We start from the raw sequence: 17,557 nt of genomic DNA, 5'->3' as shown, positions 1-17,557 counted from the left end.
TACATAATATTATGATGTTTTTTTTAGGACATTTGCATCGTGATACAAGAAATTAAAAGTACTACATTTCGAGATTGTTTAAGATTGTTGTGCGAATTAAAAAAAAAAACCTCTTAGAGTTTAGGATTTATTTGTGTAATCCGATCCTGTGTAAAGGGTGTAAATTGGTTTCATAAACTCAAGCCAACGCGATTCTCTTTGTAATACTTGATAAATATAACATGCGACTAAAATTAAGCCGAAATGAAGTGTTACAAGATAATGCTGTCTTACACAATTTGTAAGAAAATACCTCTTAGAGTTTAGGATTTGTTTGTGTAATCCGAGCCCGTGTAAAGGGTGTAAATTGGTTCATAACTCAAGCCAACGTAATTTTTAGTTCCATTATTCTTGGTAGGTTTTAATACGGGTTTGAAGTTATTTGTAATATTCTTTATCGCCAATGGTTCAAAGAAGATATTTGTTGTGTTACGGTGATTTCACTGTATTTTTTGCTCATTGATAAGTTAATGTTAAAATATCTAGTAATGTCTAAAGTTCTAAGTTATAGAAGAATAGTGGTTTTAGTGCAATTTTGATTAGATGATAACCAATTTAATAACACGTGAATAACATGTAGCTACAAAAACGTTAGTAATGACGTTATTCCATACATTTCTCTGATATTACAATTTTAGTGTACAATATACATCGAAAATTGCTCAGCATATTGTAAAATCTTTTGATCCCAATAACTTTCAAAGGTTTAGTTAATTTAATTGTTACGACACAATAGACGCTTATTTGGATAGTAAAATTATAATACAAGGCGATGACACGTGAAAAGGAAAACGTTATGTACCTGTCATATTTGATATTAATGTTTATACTATCTCCTATCTTATCACTAATAACCGTATTTCTCTCTCTCTTAGATTAATTTCTCTATTGATTTCGACGAAAAACTATTACTATAACGCTCTTGTAGAACAAAAAGTCGTCTCACGGACTAAAACGCGAGAAATGATTTCCTTAAGCTAGGGACGTTAAGACAATGCTTAATTGTGTACATCCAGAAATAAGTTCTCGTTGACCTGCATACATTGTTAAACGTCAACACAATTAGCAGTACGGAGGGCAAGTGGTCCTGTGGAAGAGAACTTGTAGACTGCACCGAGCCCTCTCGCGACTTTACAGTCCTTGTCACCCTGGGGCTGGTGGCTGGTATACAGCATGGACTCGGAACGTGTCACTTTACTGTTTCTCAGCATAAATATTCAACAAGTTTTACACAATTTATGCAGTCTGGTTAATGATATTTTAAACTGTTTGATAATATTTATTTGGTCGATATTAATTTAGAATTAAACTTAGCAGCCAATCTCATAGGACGATTTTTGTCTCCTTGTGTGGGAGGTATGAGAACAAGCTTTTATTTTTTTTTTTATGTATATTTAGAAAAATTCGGCCTAATCCAGTTCTTTTGGAACCGGAAAAAAAGCATCTTTTGGTTGCTTTGTAGGTTACGTTGCATAACAGCACCCGCGCGCGTGTTCTCTCTCTCTCTCTCTTCCCTGTCCCCCTCCCCCTCCACCTCCCTTAATCTAAAAATGTACAACTCGTTTTATGTATGGACCTAGAGAAAAAATAAAGTGTTCTGAATTCTTAAATCCTAATAACATTTATGTTACATAACTACGAAGTCTCCCACGCTGTCCTAGATTGTTGAGTCTATGCTTCCAGTAACGGATATAATGAGGAATTGATTTCTGAACCAATGTGACCTTATTTGTTTGAGATTTTATGTTAGGAAAGAGTTACACCCCGGATAAAGTATATCACCTCGAGCAGTAATGGGATTTTTACACATTAATACAAATAATTAAGAAATAACGATAATTTTACTCCAACGCGAGCTATAAAACGTTCTGCTTGCCTGTTATCTCGAGAGGCAGGGCAGCAGGAAAAGGGAACTTAATATTTCAGAGATGCAGTAACGTCGGGGGGGTGGCGGCTAAGGGAGGCAAACATTAACCTTCACTTTAACTGAGTTACTTAGGGGACGGCCGAGTGGCAGGGTCGCCAAGTGGGGCGAGCAAATATTTGTACTTATTTGCTGCATTTGTGCGTATTTTACTAAATCGTTTTCAATAAAGTCTAAACTAAAAGAAAAACACTAATTTAATCGTTATTAAAGAGCCACCAATGCCTCATTAAAATCGTGTTGTCCATACTTCTGCCCAATCTTCACCTAGATTATACTAAATTTGGTAGTATAGGTGTCTCTGATCTAGAAACGATGTAAAGAGTTATTTTAAGCTTCATCGTCGCCGAATTCATTGGATGTCTTCAGACGAATATGACTCCAGATTTCAGGAGTTAAGTCTGTGAAAACGTCAGATTCCAGACGCTGCACTAAGATGAAGGTGGACTGGACCTAAACTGAGCATTCACATTGAATCAACATTTTCCACAATAGCACCGTTATGTTTGAAGAGAAATTGCTAAAATAGAGCAGGCTTACTTAAAAATTAGATTATATTCATATTCTATAGACAATAAATAAACTAGAGGATTTCTACTAGTTGGCTGAGCGCTGGCGAAGCTACTAGCTACAGGATCCTCTCTACTTACAGCATTCCACACCTCAAGATAATAGTTTATGATCATGAGCCAGTGAAAATTATATAAACTCAGGTCAGAGATGTTGATTTAGAGGTTGAGATAAACATATTATTCTGAGAACAAGTGAAATACGAACTACCCTAAAAAATGACAGCTACAAGAAAAATGAAAGGATTGTTGGATACAGTTAGCATAAGCTACATTTTACTTTTTAATTCTTAAGAAGGTTAAGAACATTTTTAAACGTAGAGACAGATGTTTATAAAAACTAGAATAAACAATGAGTGCACAATATCTTCGACATAACGTCACAATATTGCCAATAATTCCACTAGCATTTTCTGGTATTCTATTTATTGCATCACAATTGTAGTTACTGTTAATTACATAACATCATTGTGGTTGACGCTTACTCATTATTGAATTTCTTAAATATTATTTATACTACTATTCTCACGCCTAGCTATCTAGATCTTTTTTAAGTTACCACAATATGAATTGTAATGTGAATAAAGATGTATGACAGTTGTAGTTAATAAATAATTAATTAGGTCATGTAGTGTATAAATCTAGATAAACTAATCAAACAAACATCGACAGCAGAATTTTTAACGATCTTATACTTCATAGGACAGTTATTTATTTATTTAAAATACTAGAAGCAGTTGAAATAATTATTGGTTGAGCCAGAGACGCTCTTTGTTTCTAGAGACAAGTGGTGAGAGAGAGACGGAGTTGTCTTATTGGCTGAAGCTAAGCCAATCGATCATCGATGACATTGATTGATTGGTTGATCTCCATAAATAAATAAATATGTCAAGTGGGACATTAATATTTACTAATTAATCGAAGAAAATATTCACAACAGCATTTTTGACAATCCTATAAAGTGACATTTGTTTACTTTTTTATCCTGGAAACTGTTAACATTATTCGTTATTGGCACATTCGTTTCTAAAGACGAGTGGAGAAGAAACACGGAGTTACTCGTATCTTATTGGCTGAAGCTACGCCAATCGATCAGCGATGACATTGATTGATTGGTTGATCTCCAGCCAATTGGTGGCTCTATCCTCTCTGCTCGTCCATATATAACTTAACATCATTAATTAGGTCAAGTGATAAAACTATCTAAAATTACGGGTTGAACAAAACTTTTCGACAACGGAACTTTTCGATGATCTTAAGTAATAACATTTTTTAAATCATCAGTGATAAGCGGTATTGGGGGATGCCTTTGCAAACAATCAGATGATGAGATGAGAGTGTTCAAATTACAGGAATAAGCAATTATTAGAATATTCGCTCATTTGAATTTCAGAGAGTCTTGCCAAGTCTCTACTTTTTCGAAACAACTCTGTTCTGTATGTCTAAATGTGCCATGACTACTGGCCAAGACGTTCATACGTATGAGACCAGAGACAAGGAAAACTACTGAATTGGTAGACACAGAACGGTGGTTTACGAACATCTGCCCACACAAGCAGGTGTTCACTTCATAAACAAGCTGCCCAATTGGATAAAGAATGTCGAAGTACCCAACGTGCTAAAACCTTGTTTGAAACATTTTTAGCGTCACAAGCATTTTATAATGTTACCGAGATTTTAGCACTTTACAGGGAGATCGCCCTATCAGGAGATTGACTTTGGCGCTGTAGGTAGAAAATTGGCAAAAGGTTGCAAGAATGTTAAATTGTATGTTTAAATGTGGGGAAAATGCAGAAATTTTAACTCCAACCTTTTATATCGACTTATGTTATAAACTTAAATCACGTCTCTGTAATAAAAATTGATTTATTGATTGTTTTAAATACTAGAAATTAGTAAGAACTGGTAAAGTTACTAATAGTTTGAGTATGATCAGATTGGTATAAGTTTTATTGTTCCGTAATTAAATGCTAAATAAAAAAAGCTCATTTCCGGGTGTGTTTAAAGTTGATATGTTAACCCTTGTGTGATGTCTATAGTAGAGGTAACGAGCTGCTCCTACAAGTGAGGATTGTAACAGTCTTTGTTCAAACATTACGACCTGCTTTGTTTATGTGTCGTCTCGAGTGAACAAACTGTAACTCCGCTTATGTGACGTCTACAGTAGAGATAATGAGTCGCTCCTACAAGTGGGGATTGTAACAGTCTTTGTTCAAACATTACGACCTGCTTTGTTTATGTGTCGTCCCGAGCGAGCTAACTGTAACTCCGCTTGTGTGACGTCTACAGTAGAGGTAATGAGTCGCTCCTACAAGTGGGGATTGTAACAGTCTTTGTTCAAACATTACGACCTGCTTTGTTTATGTGTCGTCTCGAGTGAACTAACTGTAACTCCGCTTGTGTGACGTCTACAGTAGAGGTAATGAGTCGCTCCTACAAGTGGGGATTGTAACAGTCTTTGTTCAAACATTACGACCTGCTTTGTTTATGTGTCGTCCCGAGCGAGCTAACTGTAACTCCGCTTGTGTGACGTCTACAGTAGAGGTAATGAGTCGCTCCTACAAGTGGGGATTGTAACAGTCTTTGTTCAAACATTACGACCTGCTTTGTTTATGTGTCGTCTCGAGTGAACTAACTGTAACTCCGCTTGTGTGACGTCTACAGTAGAGGTAATGAGCCGCTCCTACAAGTGGAGATTGTAACAGTCTTTGTTCAAACATTACGACCTGCTTTGTTTATGTGTCGTCTCGAGTGAACTAACTGTAACTCCGCTTGTGTGACGTCTACAGTAGAGGTAATGAGTCGCTCCTACAAGTGGGGATTGTAACAGTCTTTGTTCAAACATTACGACCTGCTTTGTTTATGTGTCGTCCCGAGCGAGCTAACTGTAACTCCGCTTGTGTGACGTCTACAGTAGAGGTAATGAGTCGCTCCTACAAGTGGGGATTGTAACAGTCTTTGTTCAAACATTACGACCTGCTTTGTTTATGTGTCGTCCCGAGCGAGCTAACTGTAACTCCGCTTGTGTGACGTCTACAGTAGAGGTAATGAGTCGCTCCTACAAGTGGGGATTGTAACAGTCTTTGTTCAAACATTACGACCTGCTTTGTTTATGTGTCGTCTCGAGTGAACTAACTGTAACTCCGCTTGTGTGACGTCTACAGTAGAGGTAATGAGCCGCTCCTACAAGTGGAGATTGTAACAGTCTTTGTTCAAACATTACGACCTGCTTTGTTTATGTGTCGTCTCGAGTGAACTAACTGTAACTCCGCTTGTGTGACGTCTACAGTAGCTGAGGGTAATGAGTCGCTCCTACAAGTGGGGATTGTAACAGTCTTTGTTCAAACATTACGACCTGCTTTGTTTATGTGTCGTCTCGAGTGAACTAACTGTAACTCCGCTTGTGTGACGTCTACAGTAGAGGTAATGAGTCGCTCCTACAAGTGGGAATTGTAACAGTCTTTGTGAAACATTACGACCTGCTTTGTTTATGTGTCGTCTCGAGTGAACTAACTTCAACTGTGCTTGCGTCACTTTCAAGTTTTAATTGTTAGCCACTAATAGTTTTCTGGAACTACAAAGTGTAGTGTAATCTAAGATGAAGAGGTATTCTCATTGTCTAATCAGGTGCACATTTGAGTGCCCAATACGCACTAATAGTCTTCTGCAACTACAAAATGTAGTGTAATCTAATGTGAAGAGGTATTCTCATTGTCTAATCAGGTGCACAATTGAGAGTGCCACAATACGCACTAATAGTCTTCTGCAACTACAAAATGTAGTGTAATCTAATGTGAAGAGGTATTCTCATTGTCTAATCAAGTGCTCAATTGAGTGCCCAATACGCACTAATAGTCTTCTGCAACTACAAAATGTAGTATAATCTAAATTGAAGAGGTATTCTCATTGTCTAATCAGGTGCACAATTTGAGTGAACAATACGCACTAATAGTCTTCTGCAACTACAAAATGTAGTGTAATCTAAGGTGAAGAGGAATTCTCATTGTCTAATCAGGTGCACAATTGAGTGCACAATACGCACTAATAGTCTTCTGCAACTACAAAATGTAGTGTAATCTAATGTGAAGAGGTATTCTCATTGTCTAATCAGGTGCACAATTTGAGTGCACGATACGCACTAATAGTCTTCTGCAACTACAAAATGTAGTGTAATCTAAGGTGAAGAGGTATTGTCATTGTCTAATCAGGTGCACAATTGAGTGCACAATACGCACTAATAGTCTTCTGCAACTACAAAATGTAGTGTAATCTAATGTGAAGAGGTATTCTCATTGTCTAATCAAGTGCACAATTGAGTGCCCAATACGCACTAATAGTCTTCTGCAACTACAAAATGTAGTGTAATCTAAGGTGAAGAGGTATTGTCATTGTCTAATCAAGTGCACAATTGAGTGCCCAATACGCACTAATAGTCTTCTGCAACTACAAAATGTAGTGTAATCTAAGGTGAAGAGGTATTGTCATTGTCTAATCAAGTGCACAATTGAGTGCCCAATACGCACTAATAGTCTTCTGCAACTACAAAATGTAGTGTAATCTAAGGTGAAGAGGTATTCTCATTGTCTAGTCAGGTGCACAATAATTGAGTGCACAATACGCACTAATAGTCTTCTGCAACTACAAAATGTAGTGTAATCTAAGGTGAAGAGGTATTGTCATTGTCTAATCAGGTGCACAATTGAGTGCACAATACGCACTAATGATCATCTGCAACTACAAAATGTAGTGTAATCTAAGGTGAAGAGGTATTCTCATTGTCTAATCAGGTGCACAAATTGAGTGCACAATACGCACTAATAGTCTTCTGCAACTACAAAATGTAGTGTAATCTAATGTGAAGAGGTATTGTCATTGTCTAATCAGGTGCACAATTGAGTGCACAATACGCACTAATAGTCTTCTGCAACTACAAAATGTAGTGTAATCTAAGGTGAAGAGGTATTGTCATTGTCTAATCAAGTGCACAATTGAGTGCCCAATACGCACTAATAGTCTTCTGCAACTACAAAATGTAGTGTAATCTAAGGTGAAGAGGTATTCTCATTGTCTAATCAGGTGCACAATTGAGTGCCCAATACGCACTAATAGTCTTCTGCAACTACAAAATGTAGTGTAATCTAAGGTGAAGAGGTATTCTCATTGTCTAATCAGGTGCACAATTAATTGAGTGCACAATACGCACTAATAGTCTTCTGCAACTACAAAATGTAGTGTAATCTAATGTGAAGAGGTATTCTCATTGTCTAATCAGGTGCACTATTGAGTGAACAATACGCACTAATAGTCTTCTGCAACTACAAAATGTAGTGTAATCTAAGGTGAAGAGGTATTCTCATTGTCTAATCAGGTGCACAATTGAGTGAAACAATACGCACTAATAGTCTTCTACAACTACAAAATGTAGTGTAATCTAAGATGAAGAGGTATTCTCATTGTCTAATCAGGTGCACAATAATTGAGTGCACAATACGCACTAATAGTCTTCTGCAACTACAAAATGTAGTGTAATCTAAGATGAAGAGGTATTCTCATTGTCTAATCAGGTGCACATTTGAGTGCCCAATACGCACTAATAGTCTTCTGCAACTACAAAATGTAGTGTAATCTAATGTGAAGAGGTATTCTCATTGTCTAATCAAGTGCTCAATTGAGTGCCCAATACGCACTAATAGTCTTCTGCAACTACAAAATGTAGTATAATCTAAATTGAAGAGGTATTCTCATTGTCTAATCAGGTGCACAATAATTGAGTGAACAATACGCACTAATAGTCTTCTGCAACTACAAAATGTAGTGTAATCTAAGGTGAAGAGGAATTCTCATTGTCTAATCAGGTGCACAATAATTGAGTGCACAATACGCACTAATAGTCTTCTTCAATTTGGTTAACAAAGCGAGATATCACACAGCTATTATTAGTAATTAACGTTTATTTCTTTGAAATCCTTCTCTACAAATTACACTTCCAACATTATCTTAGTACATCCGCACAACATTTGTTCCCAATAATTATCATATATTGTCACTTTGCGCTGGTTAACTCACAGGTTGTAAATGAATAAGGCACTTTAGTTCGATTCCATGCCACAGCTAATCGTTGTTGATTTCATTTTATACAAGAAAATCGTTGAGTTATCTTTTCTGATACTGCGGTTTTTTGTTTCTTAACACTTGTTGTAGTATCCTCCATATGGATACCGTTTATTGTGGCTGCTGCTTGGATGGGTGACCGCTGGCGATCCTTACCGCCTGCCCGGCCATTGGTGGTGGTTCGGAAGTCACCTTTAAGCCGTTGGTCCCCAGGTTAAGTGTTAGAGAGGCTTCTTAGCCCTAACTTCGCCTGGTAAAATAAGACATTCTTTACTTTACTTTTACTTTTTAATTTTGTATACCGTAGTATCTTTTCATTTTTTCTGGTTATTTGTAGATTATAATTTTGTGTTCTGCCAACTTTTCTGTAGATCAAAACCAGTCGCTTGCTCAATAGTAAGTTCGCTTTTCTGTAATATCTTTTTTTCTTGGTGTTGTGAAAAGAAAGTGTTTTGGTTTATTTATAGTGTTACGTTTGGTCTAGAATACCCAGAGATATCTTTTATTTTATTTTAATTTTGGTTTTTTGTTTTATTTATAGTGTTACGTTTGGTCTAGAATACCCATAGATATCTTTTATTCTATTTTAATTTTAATTTTGGTTTTTTGGTTTATTTATACTGTTACGTTTGGTCTAGAATACCCAGAGATATCTTTTATTTTATTTTAATTTTGGTTTTTTGGTTTATTTATAGTGTTACGTTTGGTCTAGAATACCCAGAGATATCTTTTATTTTATTTTAATTTTGGTTTTTCGGTTTATTTATACTGTTACGTTTGGTCTAGGATACCCAGAGATATCTTTTATTTTATTTTAATTTTGGTTTTTTGGTTTATTTATAGTGTTACGTTTGGTCTAGAATACCCAGAGATATCTTTTATTTTATTTTAATTTTGGTTTTTCGGTTTATTTATACTGTTACGTTTGGTCTAGAATACCCAGAGATATCTTTTATTTTATTTTAATTTTGGTTTTTTGGTTTATTTATAGTGTTACGTTTGGTCTAGAATACCCAGATATATCTTTTATTTTATTTTAATTTTGGTTTTTCGGTTTTATTTATACTGTTACGTTTGGTCTAGAATACCCAGAGATATCTTTTATTTTATTTTAATTTTGGGTTTTCGGTTTATTTATAGTGTTACGTTTGGTCTAGAATACCCGGAGATATCTTTTATTTTATTTTTAATTTTGGTTTTTTGGTTTATTTATAGTGTTGTGTTGTTTATTCTGCTAGTGTAAATAATATTTTGTAGTTGACTGAAGTTAAGATGAGGACCGAGTACTAGAAGTTAAGTTAAGAGGAGGAGAAGGAACTAGAAGAAATAGACACAAGTAAGCAAGAAAGAAAATTGCTCAGGGTAGGAAAAGGTTCTTATTGAGGGTAGGATAGTCATGGCAAGCCTGACTATACCTCGCTGGTGGTTCCAAGTCTAAGGGGATGTGAGTCATATAAAATACAATAAAAATTCTATCAGTGATTCAAGCTCTTGTTATTTGTACTTTTAACCTAGTACTGTGCTTTATTGAATAACTCTTTCATTGTTTGATATAATCCTAGGACAAACCAGTACACTATGGCGGAAAAATTCTTAACAAGATTCTTTTACACCACCAGGAGTAGAAGAATTATTAGTCGGAAGAAGTACTTACCCTTATTCTTCCAAATTTAGTTTTAGTTTCTTTAACGATACATATATTATTTTTAGTATATTAATGAATATACTTTATTATTATTATGTATGGAAATCTAAATTATTACTGTCGACTTTGAATAAGCAACACATTTACTTTTTGGCGATCATTTAAATTTTAAACAATTTTATGTGTTCATATTTTTGATTTCATTCTAACATTTTTAATGTTTTGAACAAATCTACGGGTACTGCGTTTTATTATATACTTGCTGCTTCCCGAGGCATCGCATGCTTTTCGTAAGGTTTGCCCATGCACGAGCACTTCTGATTCAAGTGGAATAAATTATATTTTCCAACGCCGATGTAGAGTTTGCCTTGTTGCCACGATCAAAACAATCCGTCAAAAGTGAACGATTATAACCGTTGTACACGCACATGTACTTTATTCTAAAGTGATCTAACACTCAAAGCTTTAAGTTCAACCAGAAATGTACTTTAAAGACAAATATACAGCATAACTTAGCGCCTTCAAACAGTGTTTAATACGTAACATTTAGTATACGTAACTGTCTCGTTATTGCAGTTTATGATGTGCAGGCGCTTTTAAAACTGTTATCTTTTGTAGCGCCGTCTGGTGGCTAGTTACATCAATGTGCATATCATTATGATCTGTCAAATAGTTTACGATTCTATTATGGACATACAGACAAACATTCATATATCTATTTTAATTATATATAGATTATTTTAACTTGTATAACAACAAATATTGCCAAATAATAACAGGTCTAAATGTTAATGAGACCAATATAATTAAAAGACTGTGGTGGTCAACATAGGCACGACTCCATGCACACAATTTGCACAACACTTTATCGACGCTGGTTTTACAAACACGTGACACAATTTCAATCTCACAAACATCAAAGTTTGCAGCGAATGTGTTAATTATAGTTGGCCAGGAATATTTAAACAAGTGTGTTAGATTAATTTAAAACTCCCAAACATGGACGAATTCACAGCACTTGTTGCGCCAGAACGAAAGTATCTTAAGAGGAAATCCCAAACCATTTAAGATGCTTGGGACAAATTGTCGCAGTTAAACTAATTACTTTTGTTTTCCGAAACGACAGAATTGTTTCTCTCGCTGAACTAAATAACCAGCTGGCGCACTTCTCTCTGCTTGGATTCTTAAGTGCTTTTGTTGTTGTAAGCTAAATTGCTACTAAATTAAGTATTCTTCATCACCCGATCTAACAATTCCAAAATAGTTCAAAAGTATGAAATTAGTTTGGTAACATTAATATATGAAGTAATATATAAGGAATAGAGTTGTACTGTACAACTACAATTCACTGTGAGTCAATGAAGCCAATTTTTCACTCGAGGGTCTCGAAACATTTAATTTTAGCCCACCTGTCTGTTTACACCATATCTAGAAAACTAACTAACCCTTCATTTATATATAAGCAACATTAAGTTCGATGATAGTGCAAGTCACTCCATAAGATTTGGCTGAGCGTTAACAAAACATTTTTATATTGGTGTTATGGATAACCATAATTGTAATGAAAAGATCGCAGAGTAAATAAATGAGTAAGCATAAAGAGCAAAAAAGAGACATTTTAACATGACATAGTAACACCCGTAGCACAATTGGAATTTTGCATGCAACCTCAGCGAAGCCTGTTGCAACAGATTTAATTATTTAAATTCTCTGATTAATATCTTTTCGATTAGTTCAAATTTTTTGCTTGGAACTGACAATCAGTAATCTGATTGGTTGACTTTTCCTGTTTTCTTCAAAACTTTGAAGTTTTACTTGATCTTTTTGTTTTGATAATTTATCCATTTAATTAAAAAATAAAATTATTAAAGTTAGACTCAAAAACTCTAGACTATTTCTACATTTTTTGAATACAATTCTTTTATTGGAAATTTCGAACTACTCCATCGGTTTAAGCGGCTTTATTTGATAATGTTGTGACAAATATTAGCGAAAATGCTCCTTATTGTATAGTTGTTATTACTAACAATATAACAAAATATTATGATTTAAAAAAAAGGATAATCCACCTTAGTTAAAATAAAAAAGTCTCTTAAAAATACCTGGAAACATTGAAAATGTCAAATGTTTGTTTAAAATGTCATGAAAACAAATTTGAAATGCAATCTTTAACAAAATTCAAATAAAATCACCAGTATGAATAATTTTTTCCAGCAATTATATTAGATTTTTAGGGTTTGATGAAAAGCAAACGACAATTGAATCAATTATATTTAGGTAATAAAACGTCAAAATTTAAACCATTTGAAGTAATTGAAGTGCACTGCAATCTTATTGAACCAAGTTTTGAAAAACATTCCGAATATTCTTATACAATCGTTGTGTACATTCCCCCAAAATGTTGCTTATAGATAAAATATTAGTGAAAACCCAAATAAAACCAACTAAATCCCAATTGGAAAATGTTTTAAAAGAATAAAAAAAAAATTGTTTAAACTGTTCCAGGTTCTGAAGGAAATTTGTTACAAAATGAAAGTAAAACAACAGTTTATGTAAGATTGATGAAAGATTTTTGAAAATTACAAGAATTATTTGTTCCCCTTATAAAATCTTCAGCTACATATAAAAATGAGTTGATAATGATGAAAATTTCAATAAAAATAATATGAGTCATTCGAAGACTAGTCTGAAAATATTGAAGAAAAACTCATTTCATTCAGAATAAGGTGTAGTTAAGATCAAATAAAAACTAGGTGAAAATAATGAAAATTTCAACAAAAATCAAGAAGTCTATTAAATAAACCCGCAAAAATATTAAAAAAATGCTGTTTTTATTCAAGAAATTGCTGATTATCAAAAATAAAATTACTAAATAAAATATATACTATATATATATAATTACATTCGATGATAATATTAATTTTTGTAGAAGAATGGTGTTTTATCGATAATGTTTTCCAAGACAATTCGTTTGTAATATTTTGAGCGTAGGGCTAATTTGTTCATTGACACCATAAAAAGCTCGTGCCTGTAGCCCCTTATCACTGTAATTTCTCTAAATTCTCCAGTATTTTTCGAAGAAGCATCTCTTTAAATTACCCATATTTATTGTTTTGTCTAAAACACTTCTGTTAATTTGTTTGAATGTTACCGGATTTTTTCAAGATATTTATGAGTACATTATTTATCAAAAAAACCCCCCAATTGTTCGCTATTTAGCCCGTCTTTGAATTTACCGATATTTTTCTTATTTTTACTGCTGAAACTTTCGTGATTCTTCGGATAGTCACTTGTATCTAATTTGATTAAATTTAATTTAATAGCTTTGTAAGGATTTTTCGATAATTTAAGGAAAAAGCTGTCTGTATCCATATAACAAAGATTCATATCTGGATCATATTTTTTCAGTTTATCGTAATAAAACTCGTACATTAACAATTTTGAAATGTCTCGTACAGAAAATCATATATAGATCGGTTTGTTAAATTTTACCTTTTGCTTGTACATGTAGCTCGCAATACACTTTTCAGAAAAACAGGGGAAGTTTTTGAAGCTCGTTTCCTCGCTTGTTTCATTGAAAAACTCTTCAATGCCAAGTTTAATCTATTTTTTTAAATACATTATTTTTGATTTTGCTGTTAAATTTTTATGTATTGATTTTCATTGAATTTGAGAGATTTTTGTGATTTTTATTAAACTTTTCCTTATTGACTGTAACAGATTTTTCATTAGTTTTAAAAACATTTTTAATTTCGTTTAAACATTATTCATTATTGTTTTTTTAATAGATTACTTTTAGATTTTTGAAAGATTTTTCATAAATATGTTACGGAAAACACAGCTTTGAACAAGAGATTGTTTATTGAATTATTTATGGTACTTTAAACAGTATTTTACATAAATTTACTTTTGGCTCTAAAAGCGGGCTAGAATCGGCATATACATGTACATATCTACTCGCCATATACACCCATAGTCTGGAAATGATAATCAGCTACTCTATCATAATGATGTACTAGCAGAGGGTCGATACTGCTTCGTAGGTTTATACAAGTTAAGAATAGGAGACAAAATGAAGAGTACAGAAGGACTCTAACACAAAGTGAAATAAGTTGCTAACAAATACGACTTTAAGATAATTGGTGTCACATAAAGTTTCAAAGCGAAAATGTTTTTGTTTTGGACTTTGTATCAAGAAAATCAATTCAAAGTTAAGTGAAGTAAAGTCTTATTTTACCAGGCAAAGTTAGGACTAAGTAGCCCTCTCTGACACAACCTGGTGACCAACGGCTTAAAGGTGACTTCCGAACCACCACCAATGGCCGGGCAGGCGGGCTGCTTTGCAAGGACAGGATCGCTCAGCGGTCACCCATCCAAGCAGCAGCCACGCTGGATGGTGCTTGATTCGGTTATCAAGCGATACCCGGTGTACCCGCTACACTGCGCCATTCGAAAACAGTGAAGCGCAATGAAAATTACACTATTTAAGCGACGAATCCAATGAAAAAAAAAAAAAAAATGAATTGGGTAGTCTGCAACTGAGTTTAAAAACCTCTTTATTTTCCTTGCTTACAGGTGGTAATTATAATTCATTCAATCGCCAACATTTCATCCTGAATTGCTTAGCTGGGAGTCCATTAACTGGAACAAAAGCTACTTGAGAGAGTTCAGAAAATGGAGTTTGAGATTTTTCAGAAGAGCAGATGTAACGTTAAATACTGGTATCCATAAGTTCAGGGTTAGCTCGTGACATTACAATTTTCATGTGCATTCCTTTATTATTTACGATATCATTCGAAAATTGAAATTTATTAAAATAGGTAAAATGCTAACTGATAAATAGTTTAACTTCAATTGTAATTAATTATTTGTGATTGGATTACTCTTATAAATTAACATTCATGTAAATAAATTAGTCGTATTTTTGAGGAAAAAAAAAAACCCGGTTTTATTTAACTAAGAATATATGATAATAAATACGAGTATTTCTGTATGGAAATTGCTGTCGCGTAGCTCTCACTGCGTAGCTTCATCGAACTAGACTCCTAGAAATATTATTTCTATCTGTATGCTATATAATGCCGCTTGTAAAAACGAAAAATGTCAAAAATAGCTCAAACGAGTAGAAACTTGGTGCAAAAATTAATCTTACGAATGTCTTGGCTAAATTTGATGGCCATCTTGATATGCCATTTGGTTTCAAATTAAAACAAATTAACAACTCCGTTAATTATGAACCTACCGAAAAAAACAGAAAGTGTTCTGCAGTGCTTAAAAGACTTACTAAACAGTTTGTAACAAACAGGTTTTGGTATCTCGACGGTGTTCGAGATACTGATTACATGTAAATCACATAAGTACTTTTCTATCATCACGAACTGGTGAACAGCTATTCGAAACTCAAAATTAATATTTTAGCTGCCACAAAATGTATCATTCTTAAGACTGAGCCGGAAGTATTATTTTATAGTATGTTCAACCCTTGGGTAAAACATTTGTTCCACTTTTTGATAAATTATTAAAACGGAATAAGGAAAATACGAGTAGTTTGGGTATTTCTACCAAATTCGGTAAAATGTAAAATCCTTGGTGATCCATTCCAAAAATTCCCTTTGCCAGATAAAAACTGTAAACAACAACATGTGAAATCTGCCAGTCGCGGGACTGGGATAGGGTCATACAGATCTTCCTTGTAATACGCGCAACGGTTTAAAGTATCACTGCAAATATTAGGGATACAAAATGGATTTGTTATTACTTGAAATATAATATGATGCTCATAACTCACCACAAGAATAACATTAAGGCATTTGATTAATTGTACTTACTTGGATTCAGTCAACTTACCCTTTCTCGCTGGCCAGGCGTAGAGCTGTGCGCCCTTGCTGCGAACATTGTGCAGTGTCGGAGTCCAGGATATCTTGGATACATCAAAGCATGAATGATTTTGATATGTTTTTTAATATATTTCACTCACACTGTTAACGATTATGGTTTCTTGCAGACGAGCTAAAATGTCCCCTATGTTATAAAAAAATAAAACAACGTTGTGCAATAAACATTAAACAGTGTTTGTATGCAAAACATTAGCTGAGTTGACAAAATAAACAGTTTAAAGTTCTAACGTTTGTAAACGAAAATGATAAATACACGTTAAGAAATATTGAACTAAACTGTGGAAACTGAAAGAGAGAGAAGACAGCGGTGGCAAAGACAAACAACAATGCAATCTAGATCATAGCCCTATAGAACTTTACGTAATCTAACTTATCCTAACCTAATCTAACCCTAACCTTACGTAACATAACCTAACCTAAACCTGTCATACCTATCCTAGCCTTATCTAACCTAACCCAACTTACCCTACCCTAAACATAAGCTAACCAAACCTAACCTACCCCACAATACTCAGGGTGTTCGAGGTAATTTTCTTCATTCGACTTTCTTTCGGGAAGAATACTGTAGAAAATGATAGAGAAAAAAGAATAGCGATTTCTAAGTACCTAATATATCAATGTAATATAGACAGAGCCTTCAATTCTCAGGGGTTCTAGCATAATCTGCTTCATTCACCTCTTTCTTGTAATCCAAACTGTGGAAACTGAAAAAAGAAGATAAAATAACGATCGCGCTAAGTGCACAAGACAAACATTAATGTAATCTATATGAACACCGCACATAACGTTAACTGTGTACCTGATGAGACAAAGAGACTACCACTTAACCTACTTATAGGTGTCTATTATGTCGAAACGATGTAAATGTTTAGTTTTGAGCTTCTTCGCCCCCTAATTTTCTTATCTCTTCAGACGAACATGACTCCAGATTCCAGGAATCAAGTCTGAGAAAGCGTCAGATACCAGACGTTGCAATAAAAGGAAGGTGAACCAGAGCTAAATTCAAAATTCAATTATATCCTCACTGGTTACAGGATAATCCGCTTCATCCGACTCCCTATTGGAGAAACTAAACTGTGGAAATTGAGAGGAGAGAGAGAATAGCGATCGCTAAGTGGCCAAGACGAACACTAATGCAATCTAGATCAAAGCGCCCAATCCTCAAGGGGTTCAGGATAATCTGCTTCACCCAAATCCGTCGTGGAAACTAAACTGTGGAAATTGAAAAAAGAGAGAGAATAGCGATCGCTAAGTGGCCAAGACGAACAACAATGTAATCTACGTTAAAGCCCTCAATCCTCAGGGAGTCCGAGGTAATCTGCTTCGTCCGTTCTCTTGGCAACCGGTAATGTGTTGAACAGGCCTTAATATG

Source organism: Homalodisca vitripennis, chromosome 7 (assembly GCF_021130785.1).
Source record: "Homalodisca vitripennis isolate AUS2020 chromosome 7, UT_GWSS_2.1, whole genome shotgun sequence".
Classification (NCBI taxonomy): Eukaryota; Metazoa; Arthropoda; class Insecta; order Hemiptera; family Cicadellidae; genus Homalodisca; species Homalodisca vitripennis.
This window is presented reverse-complemented; position numbering follows the sequence as displayed.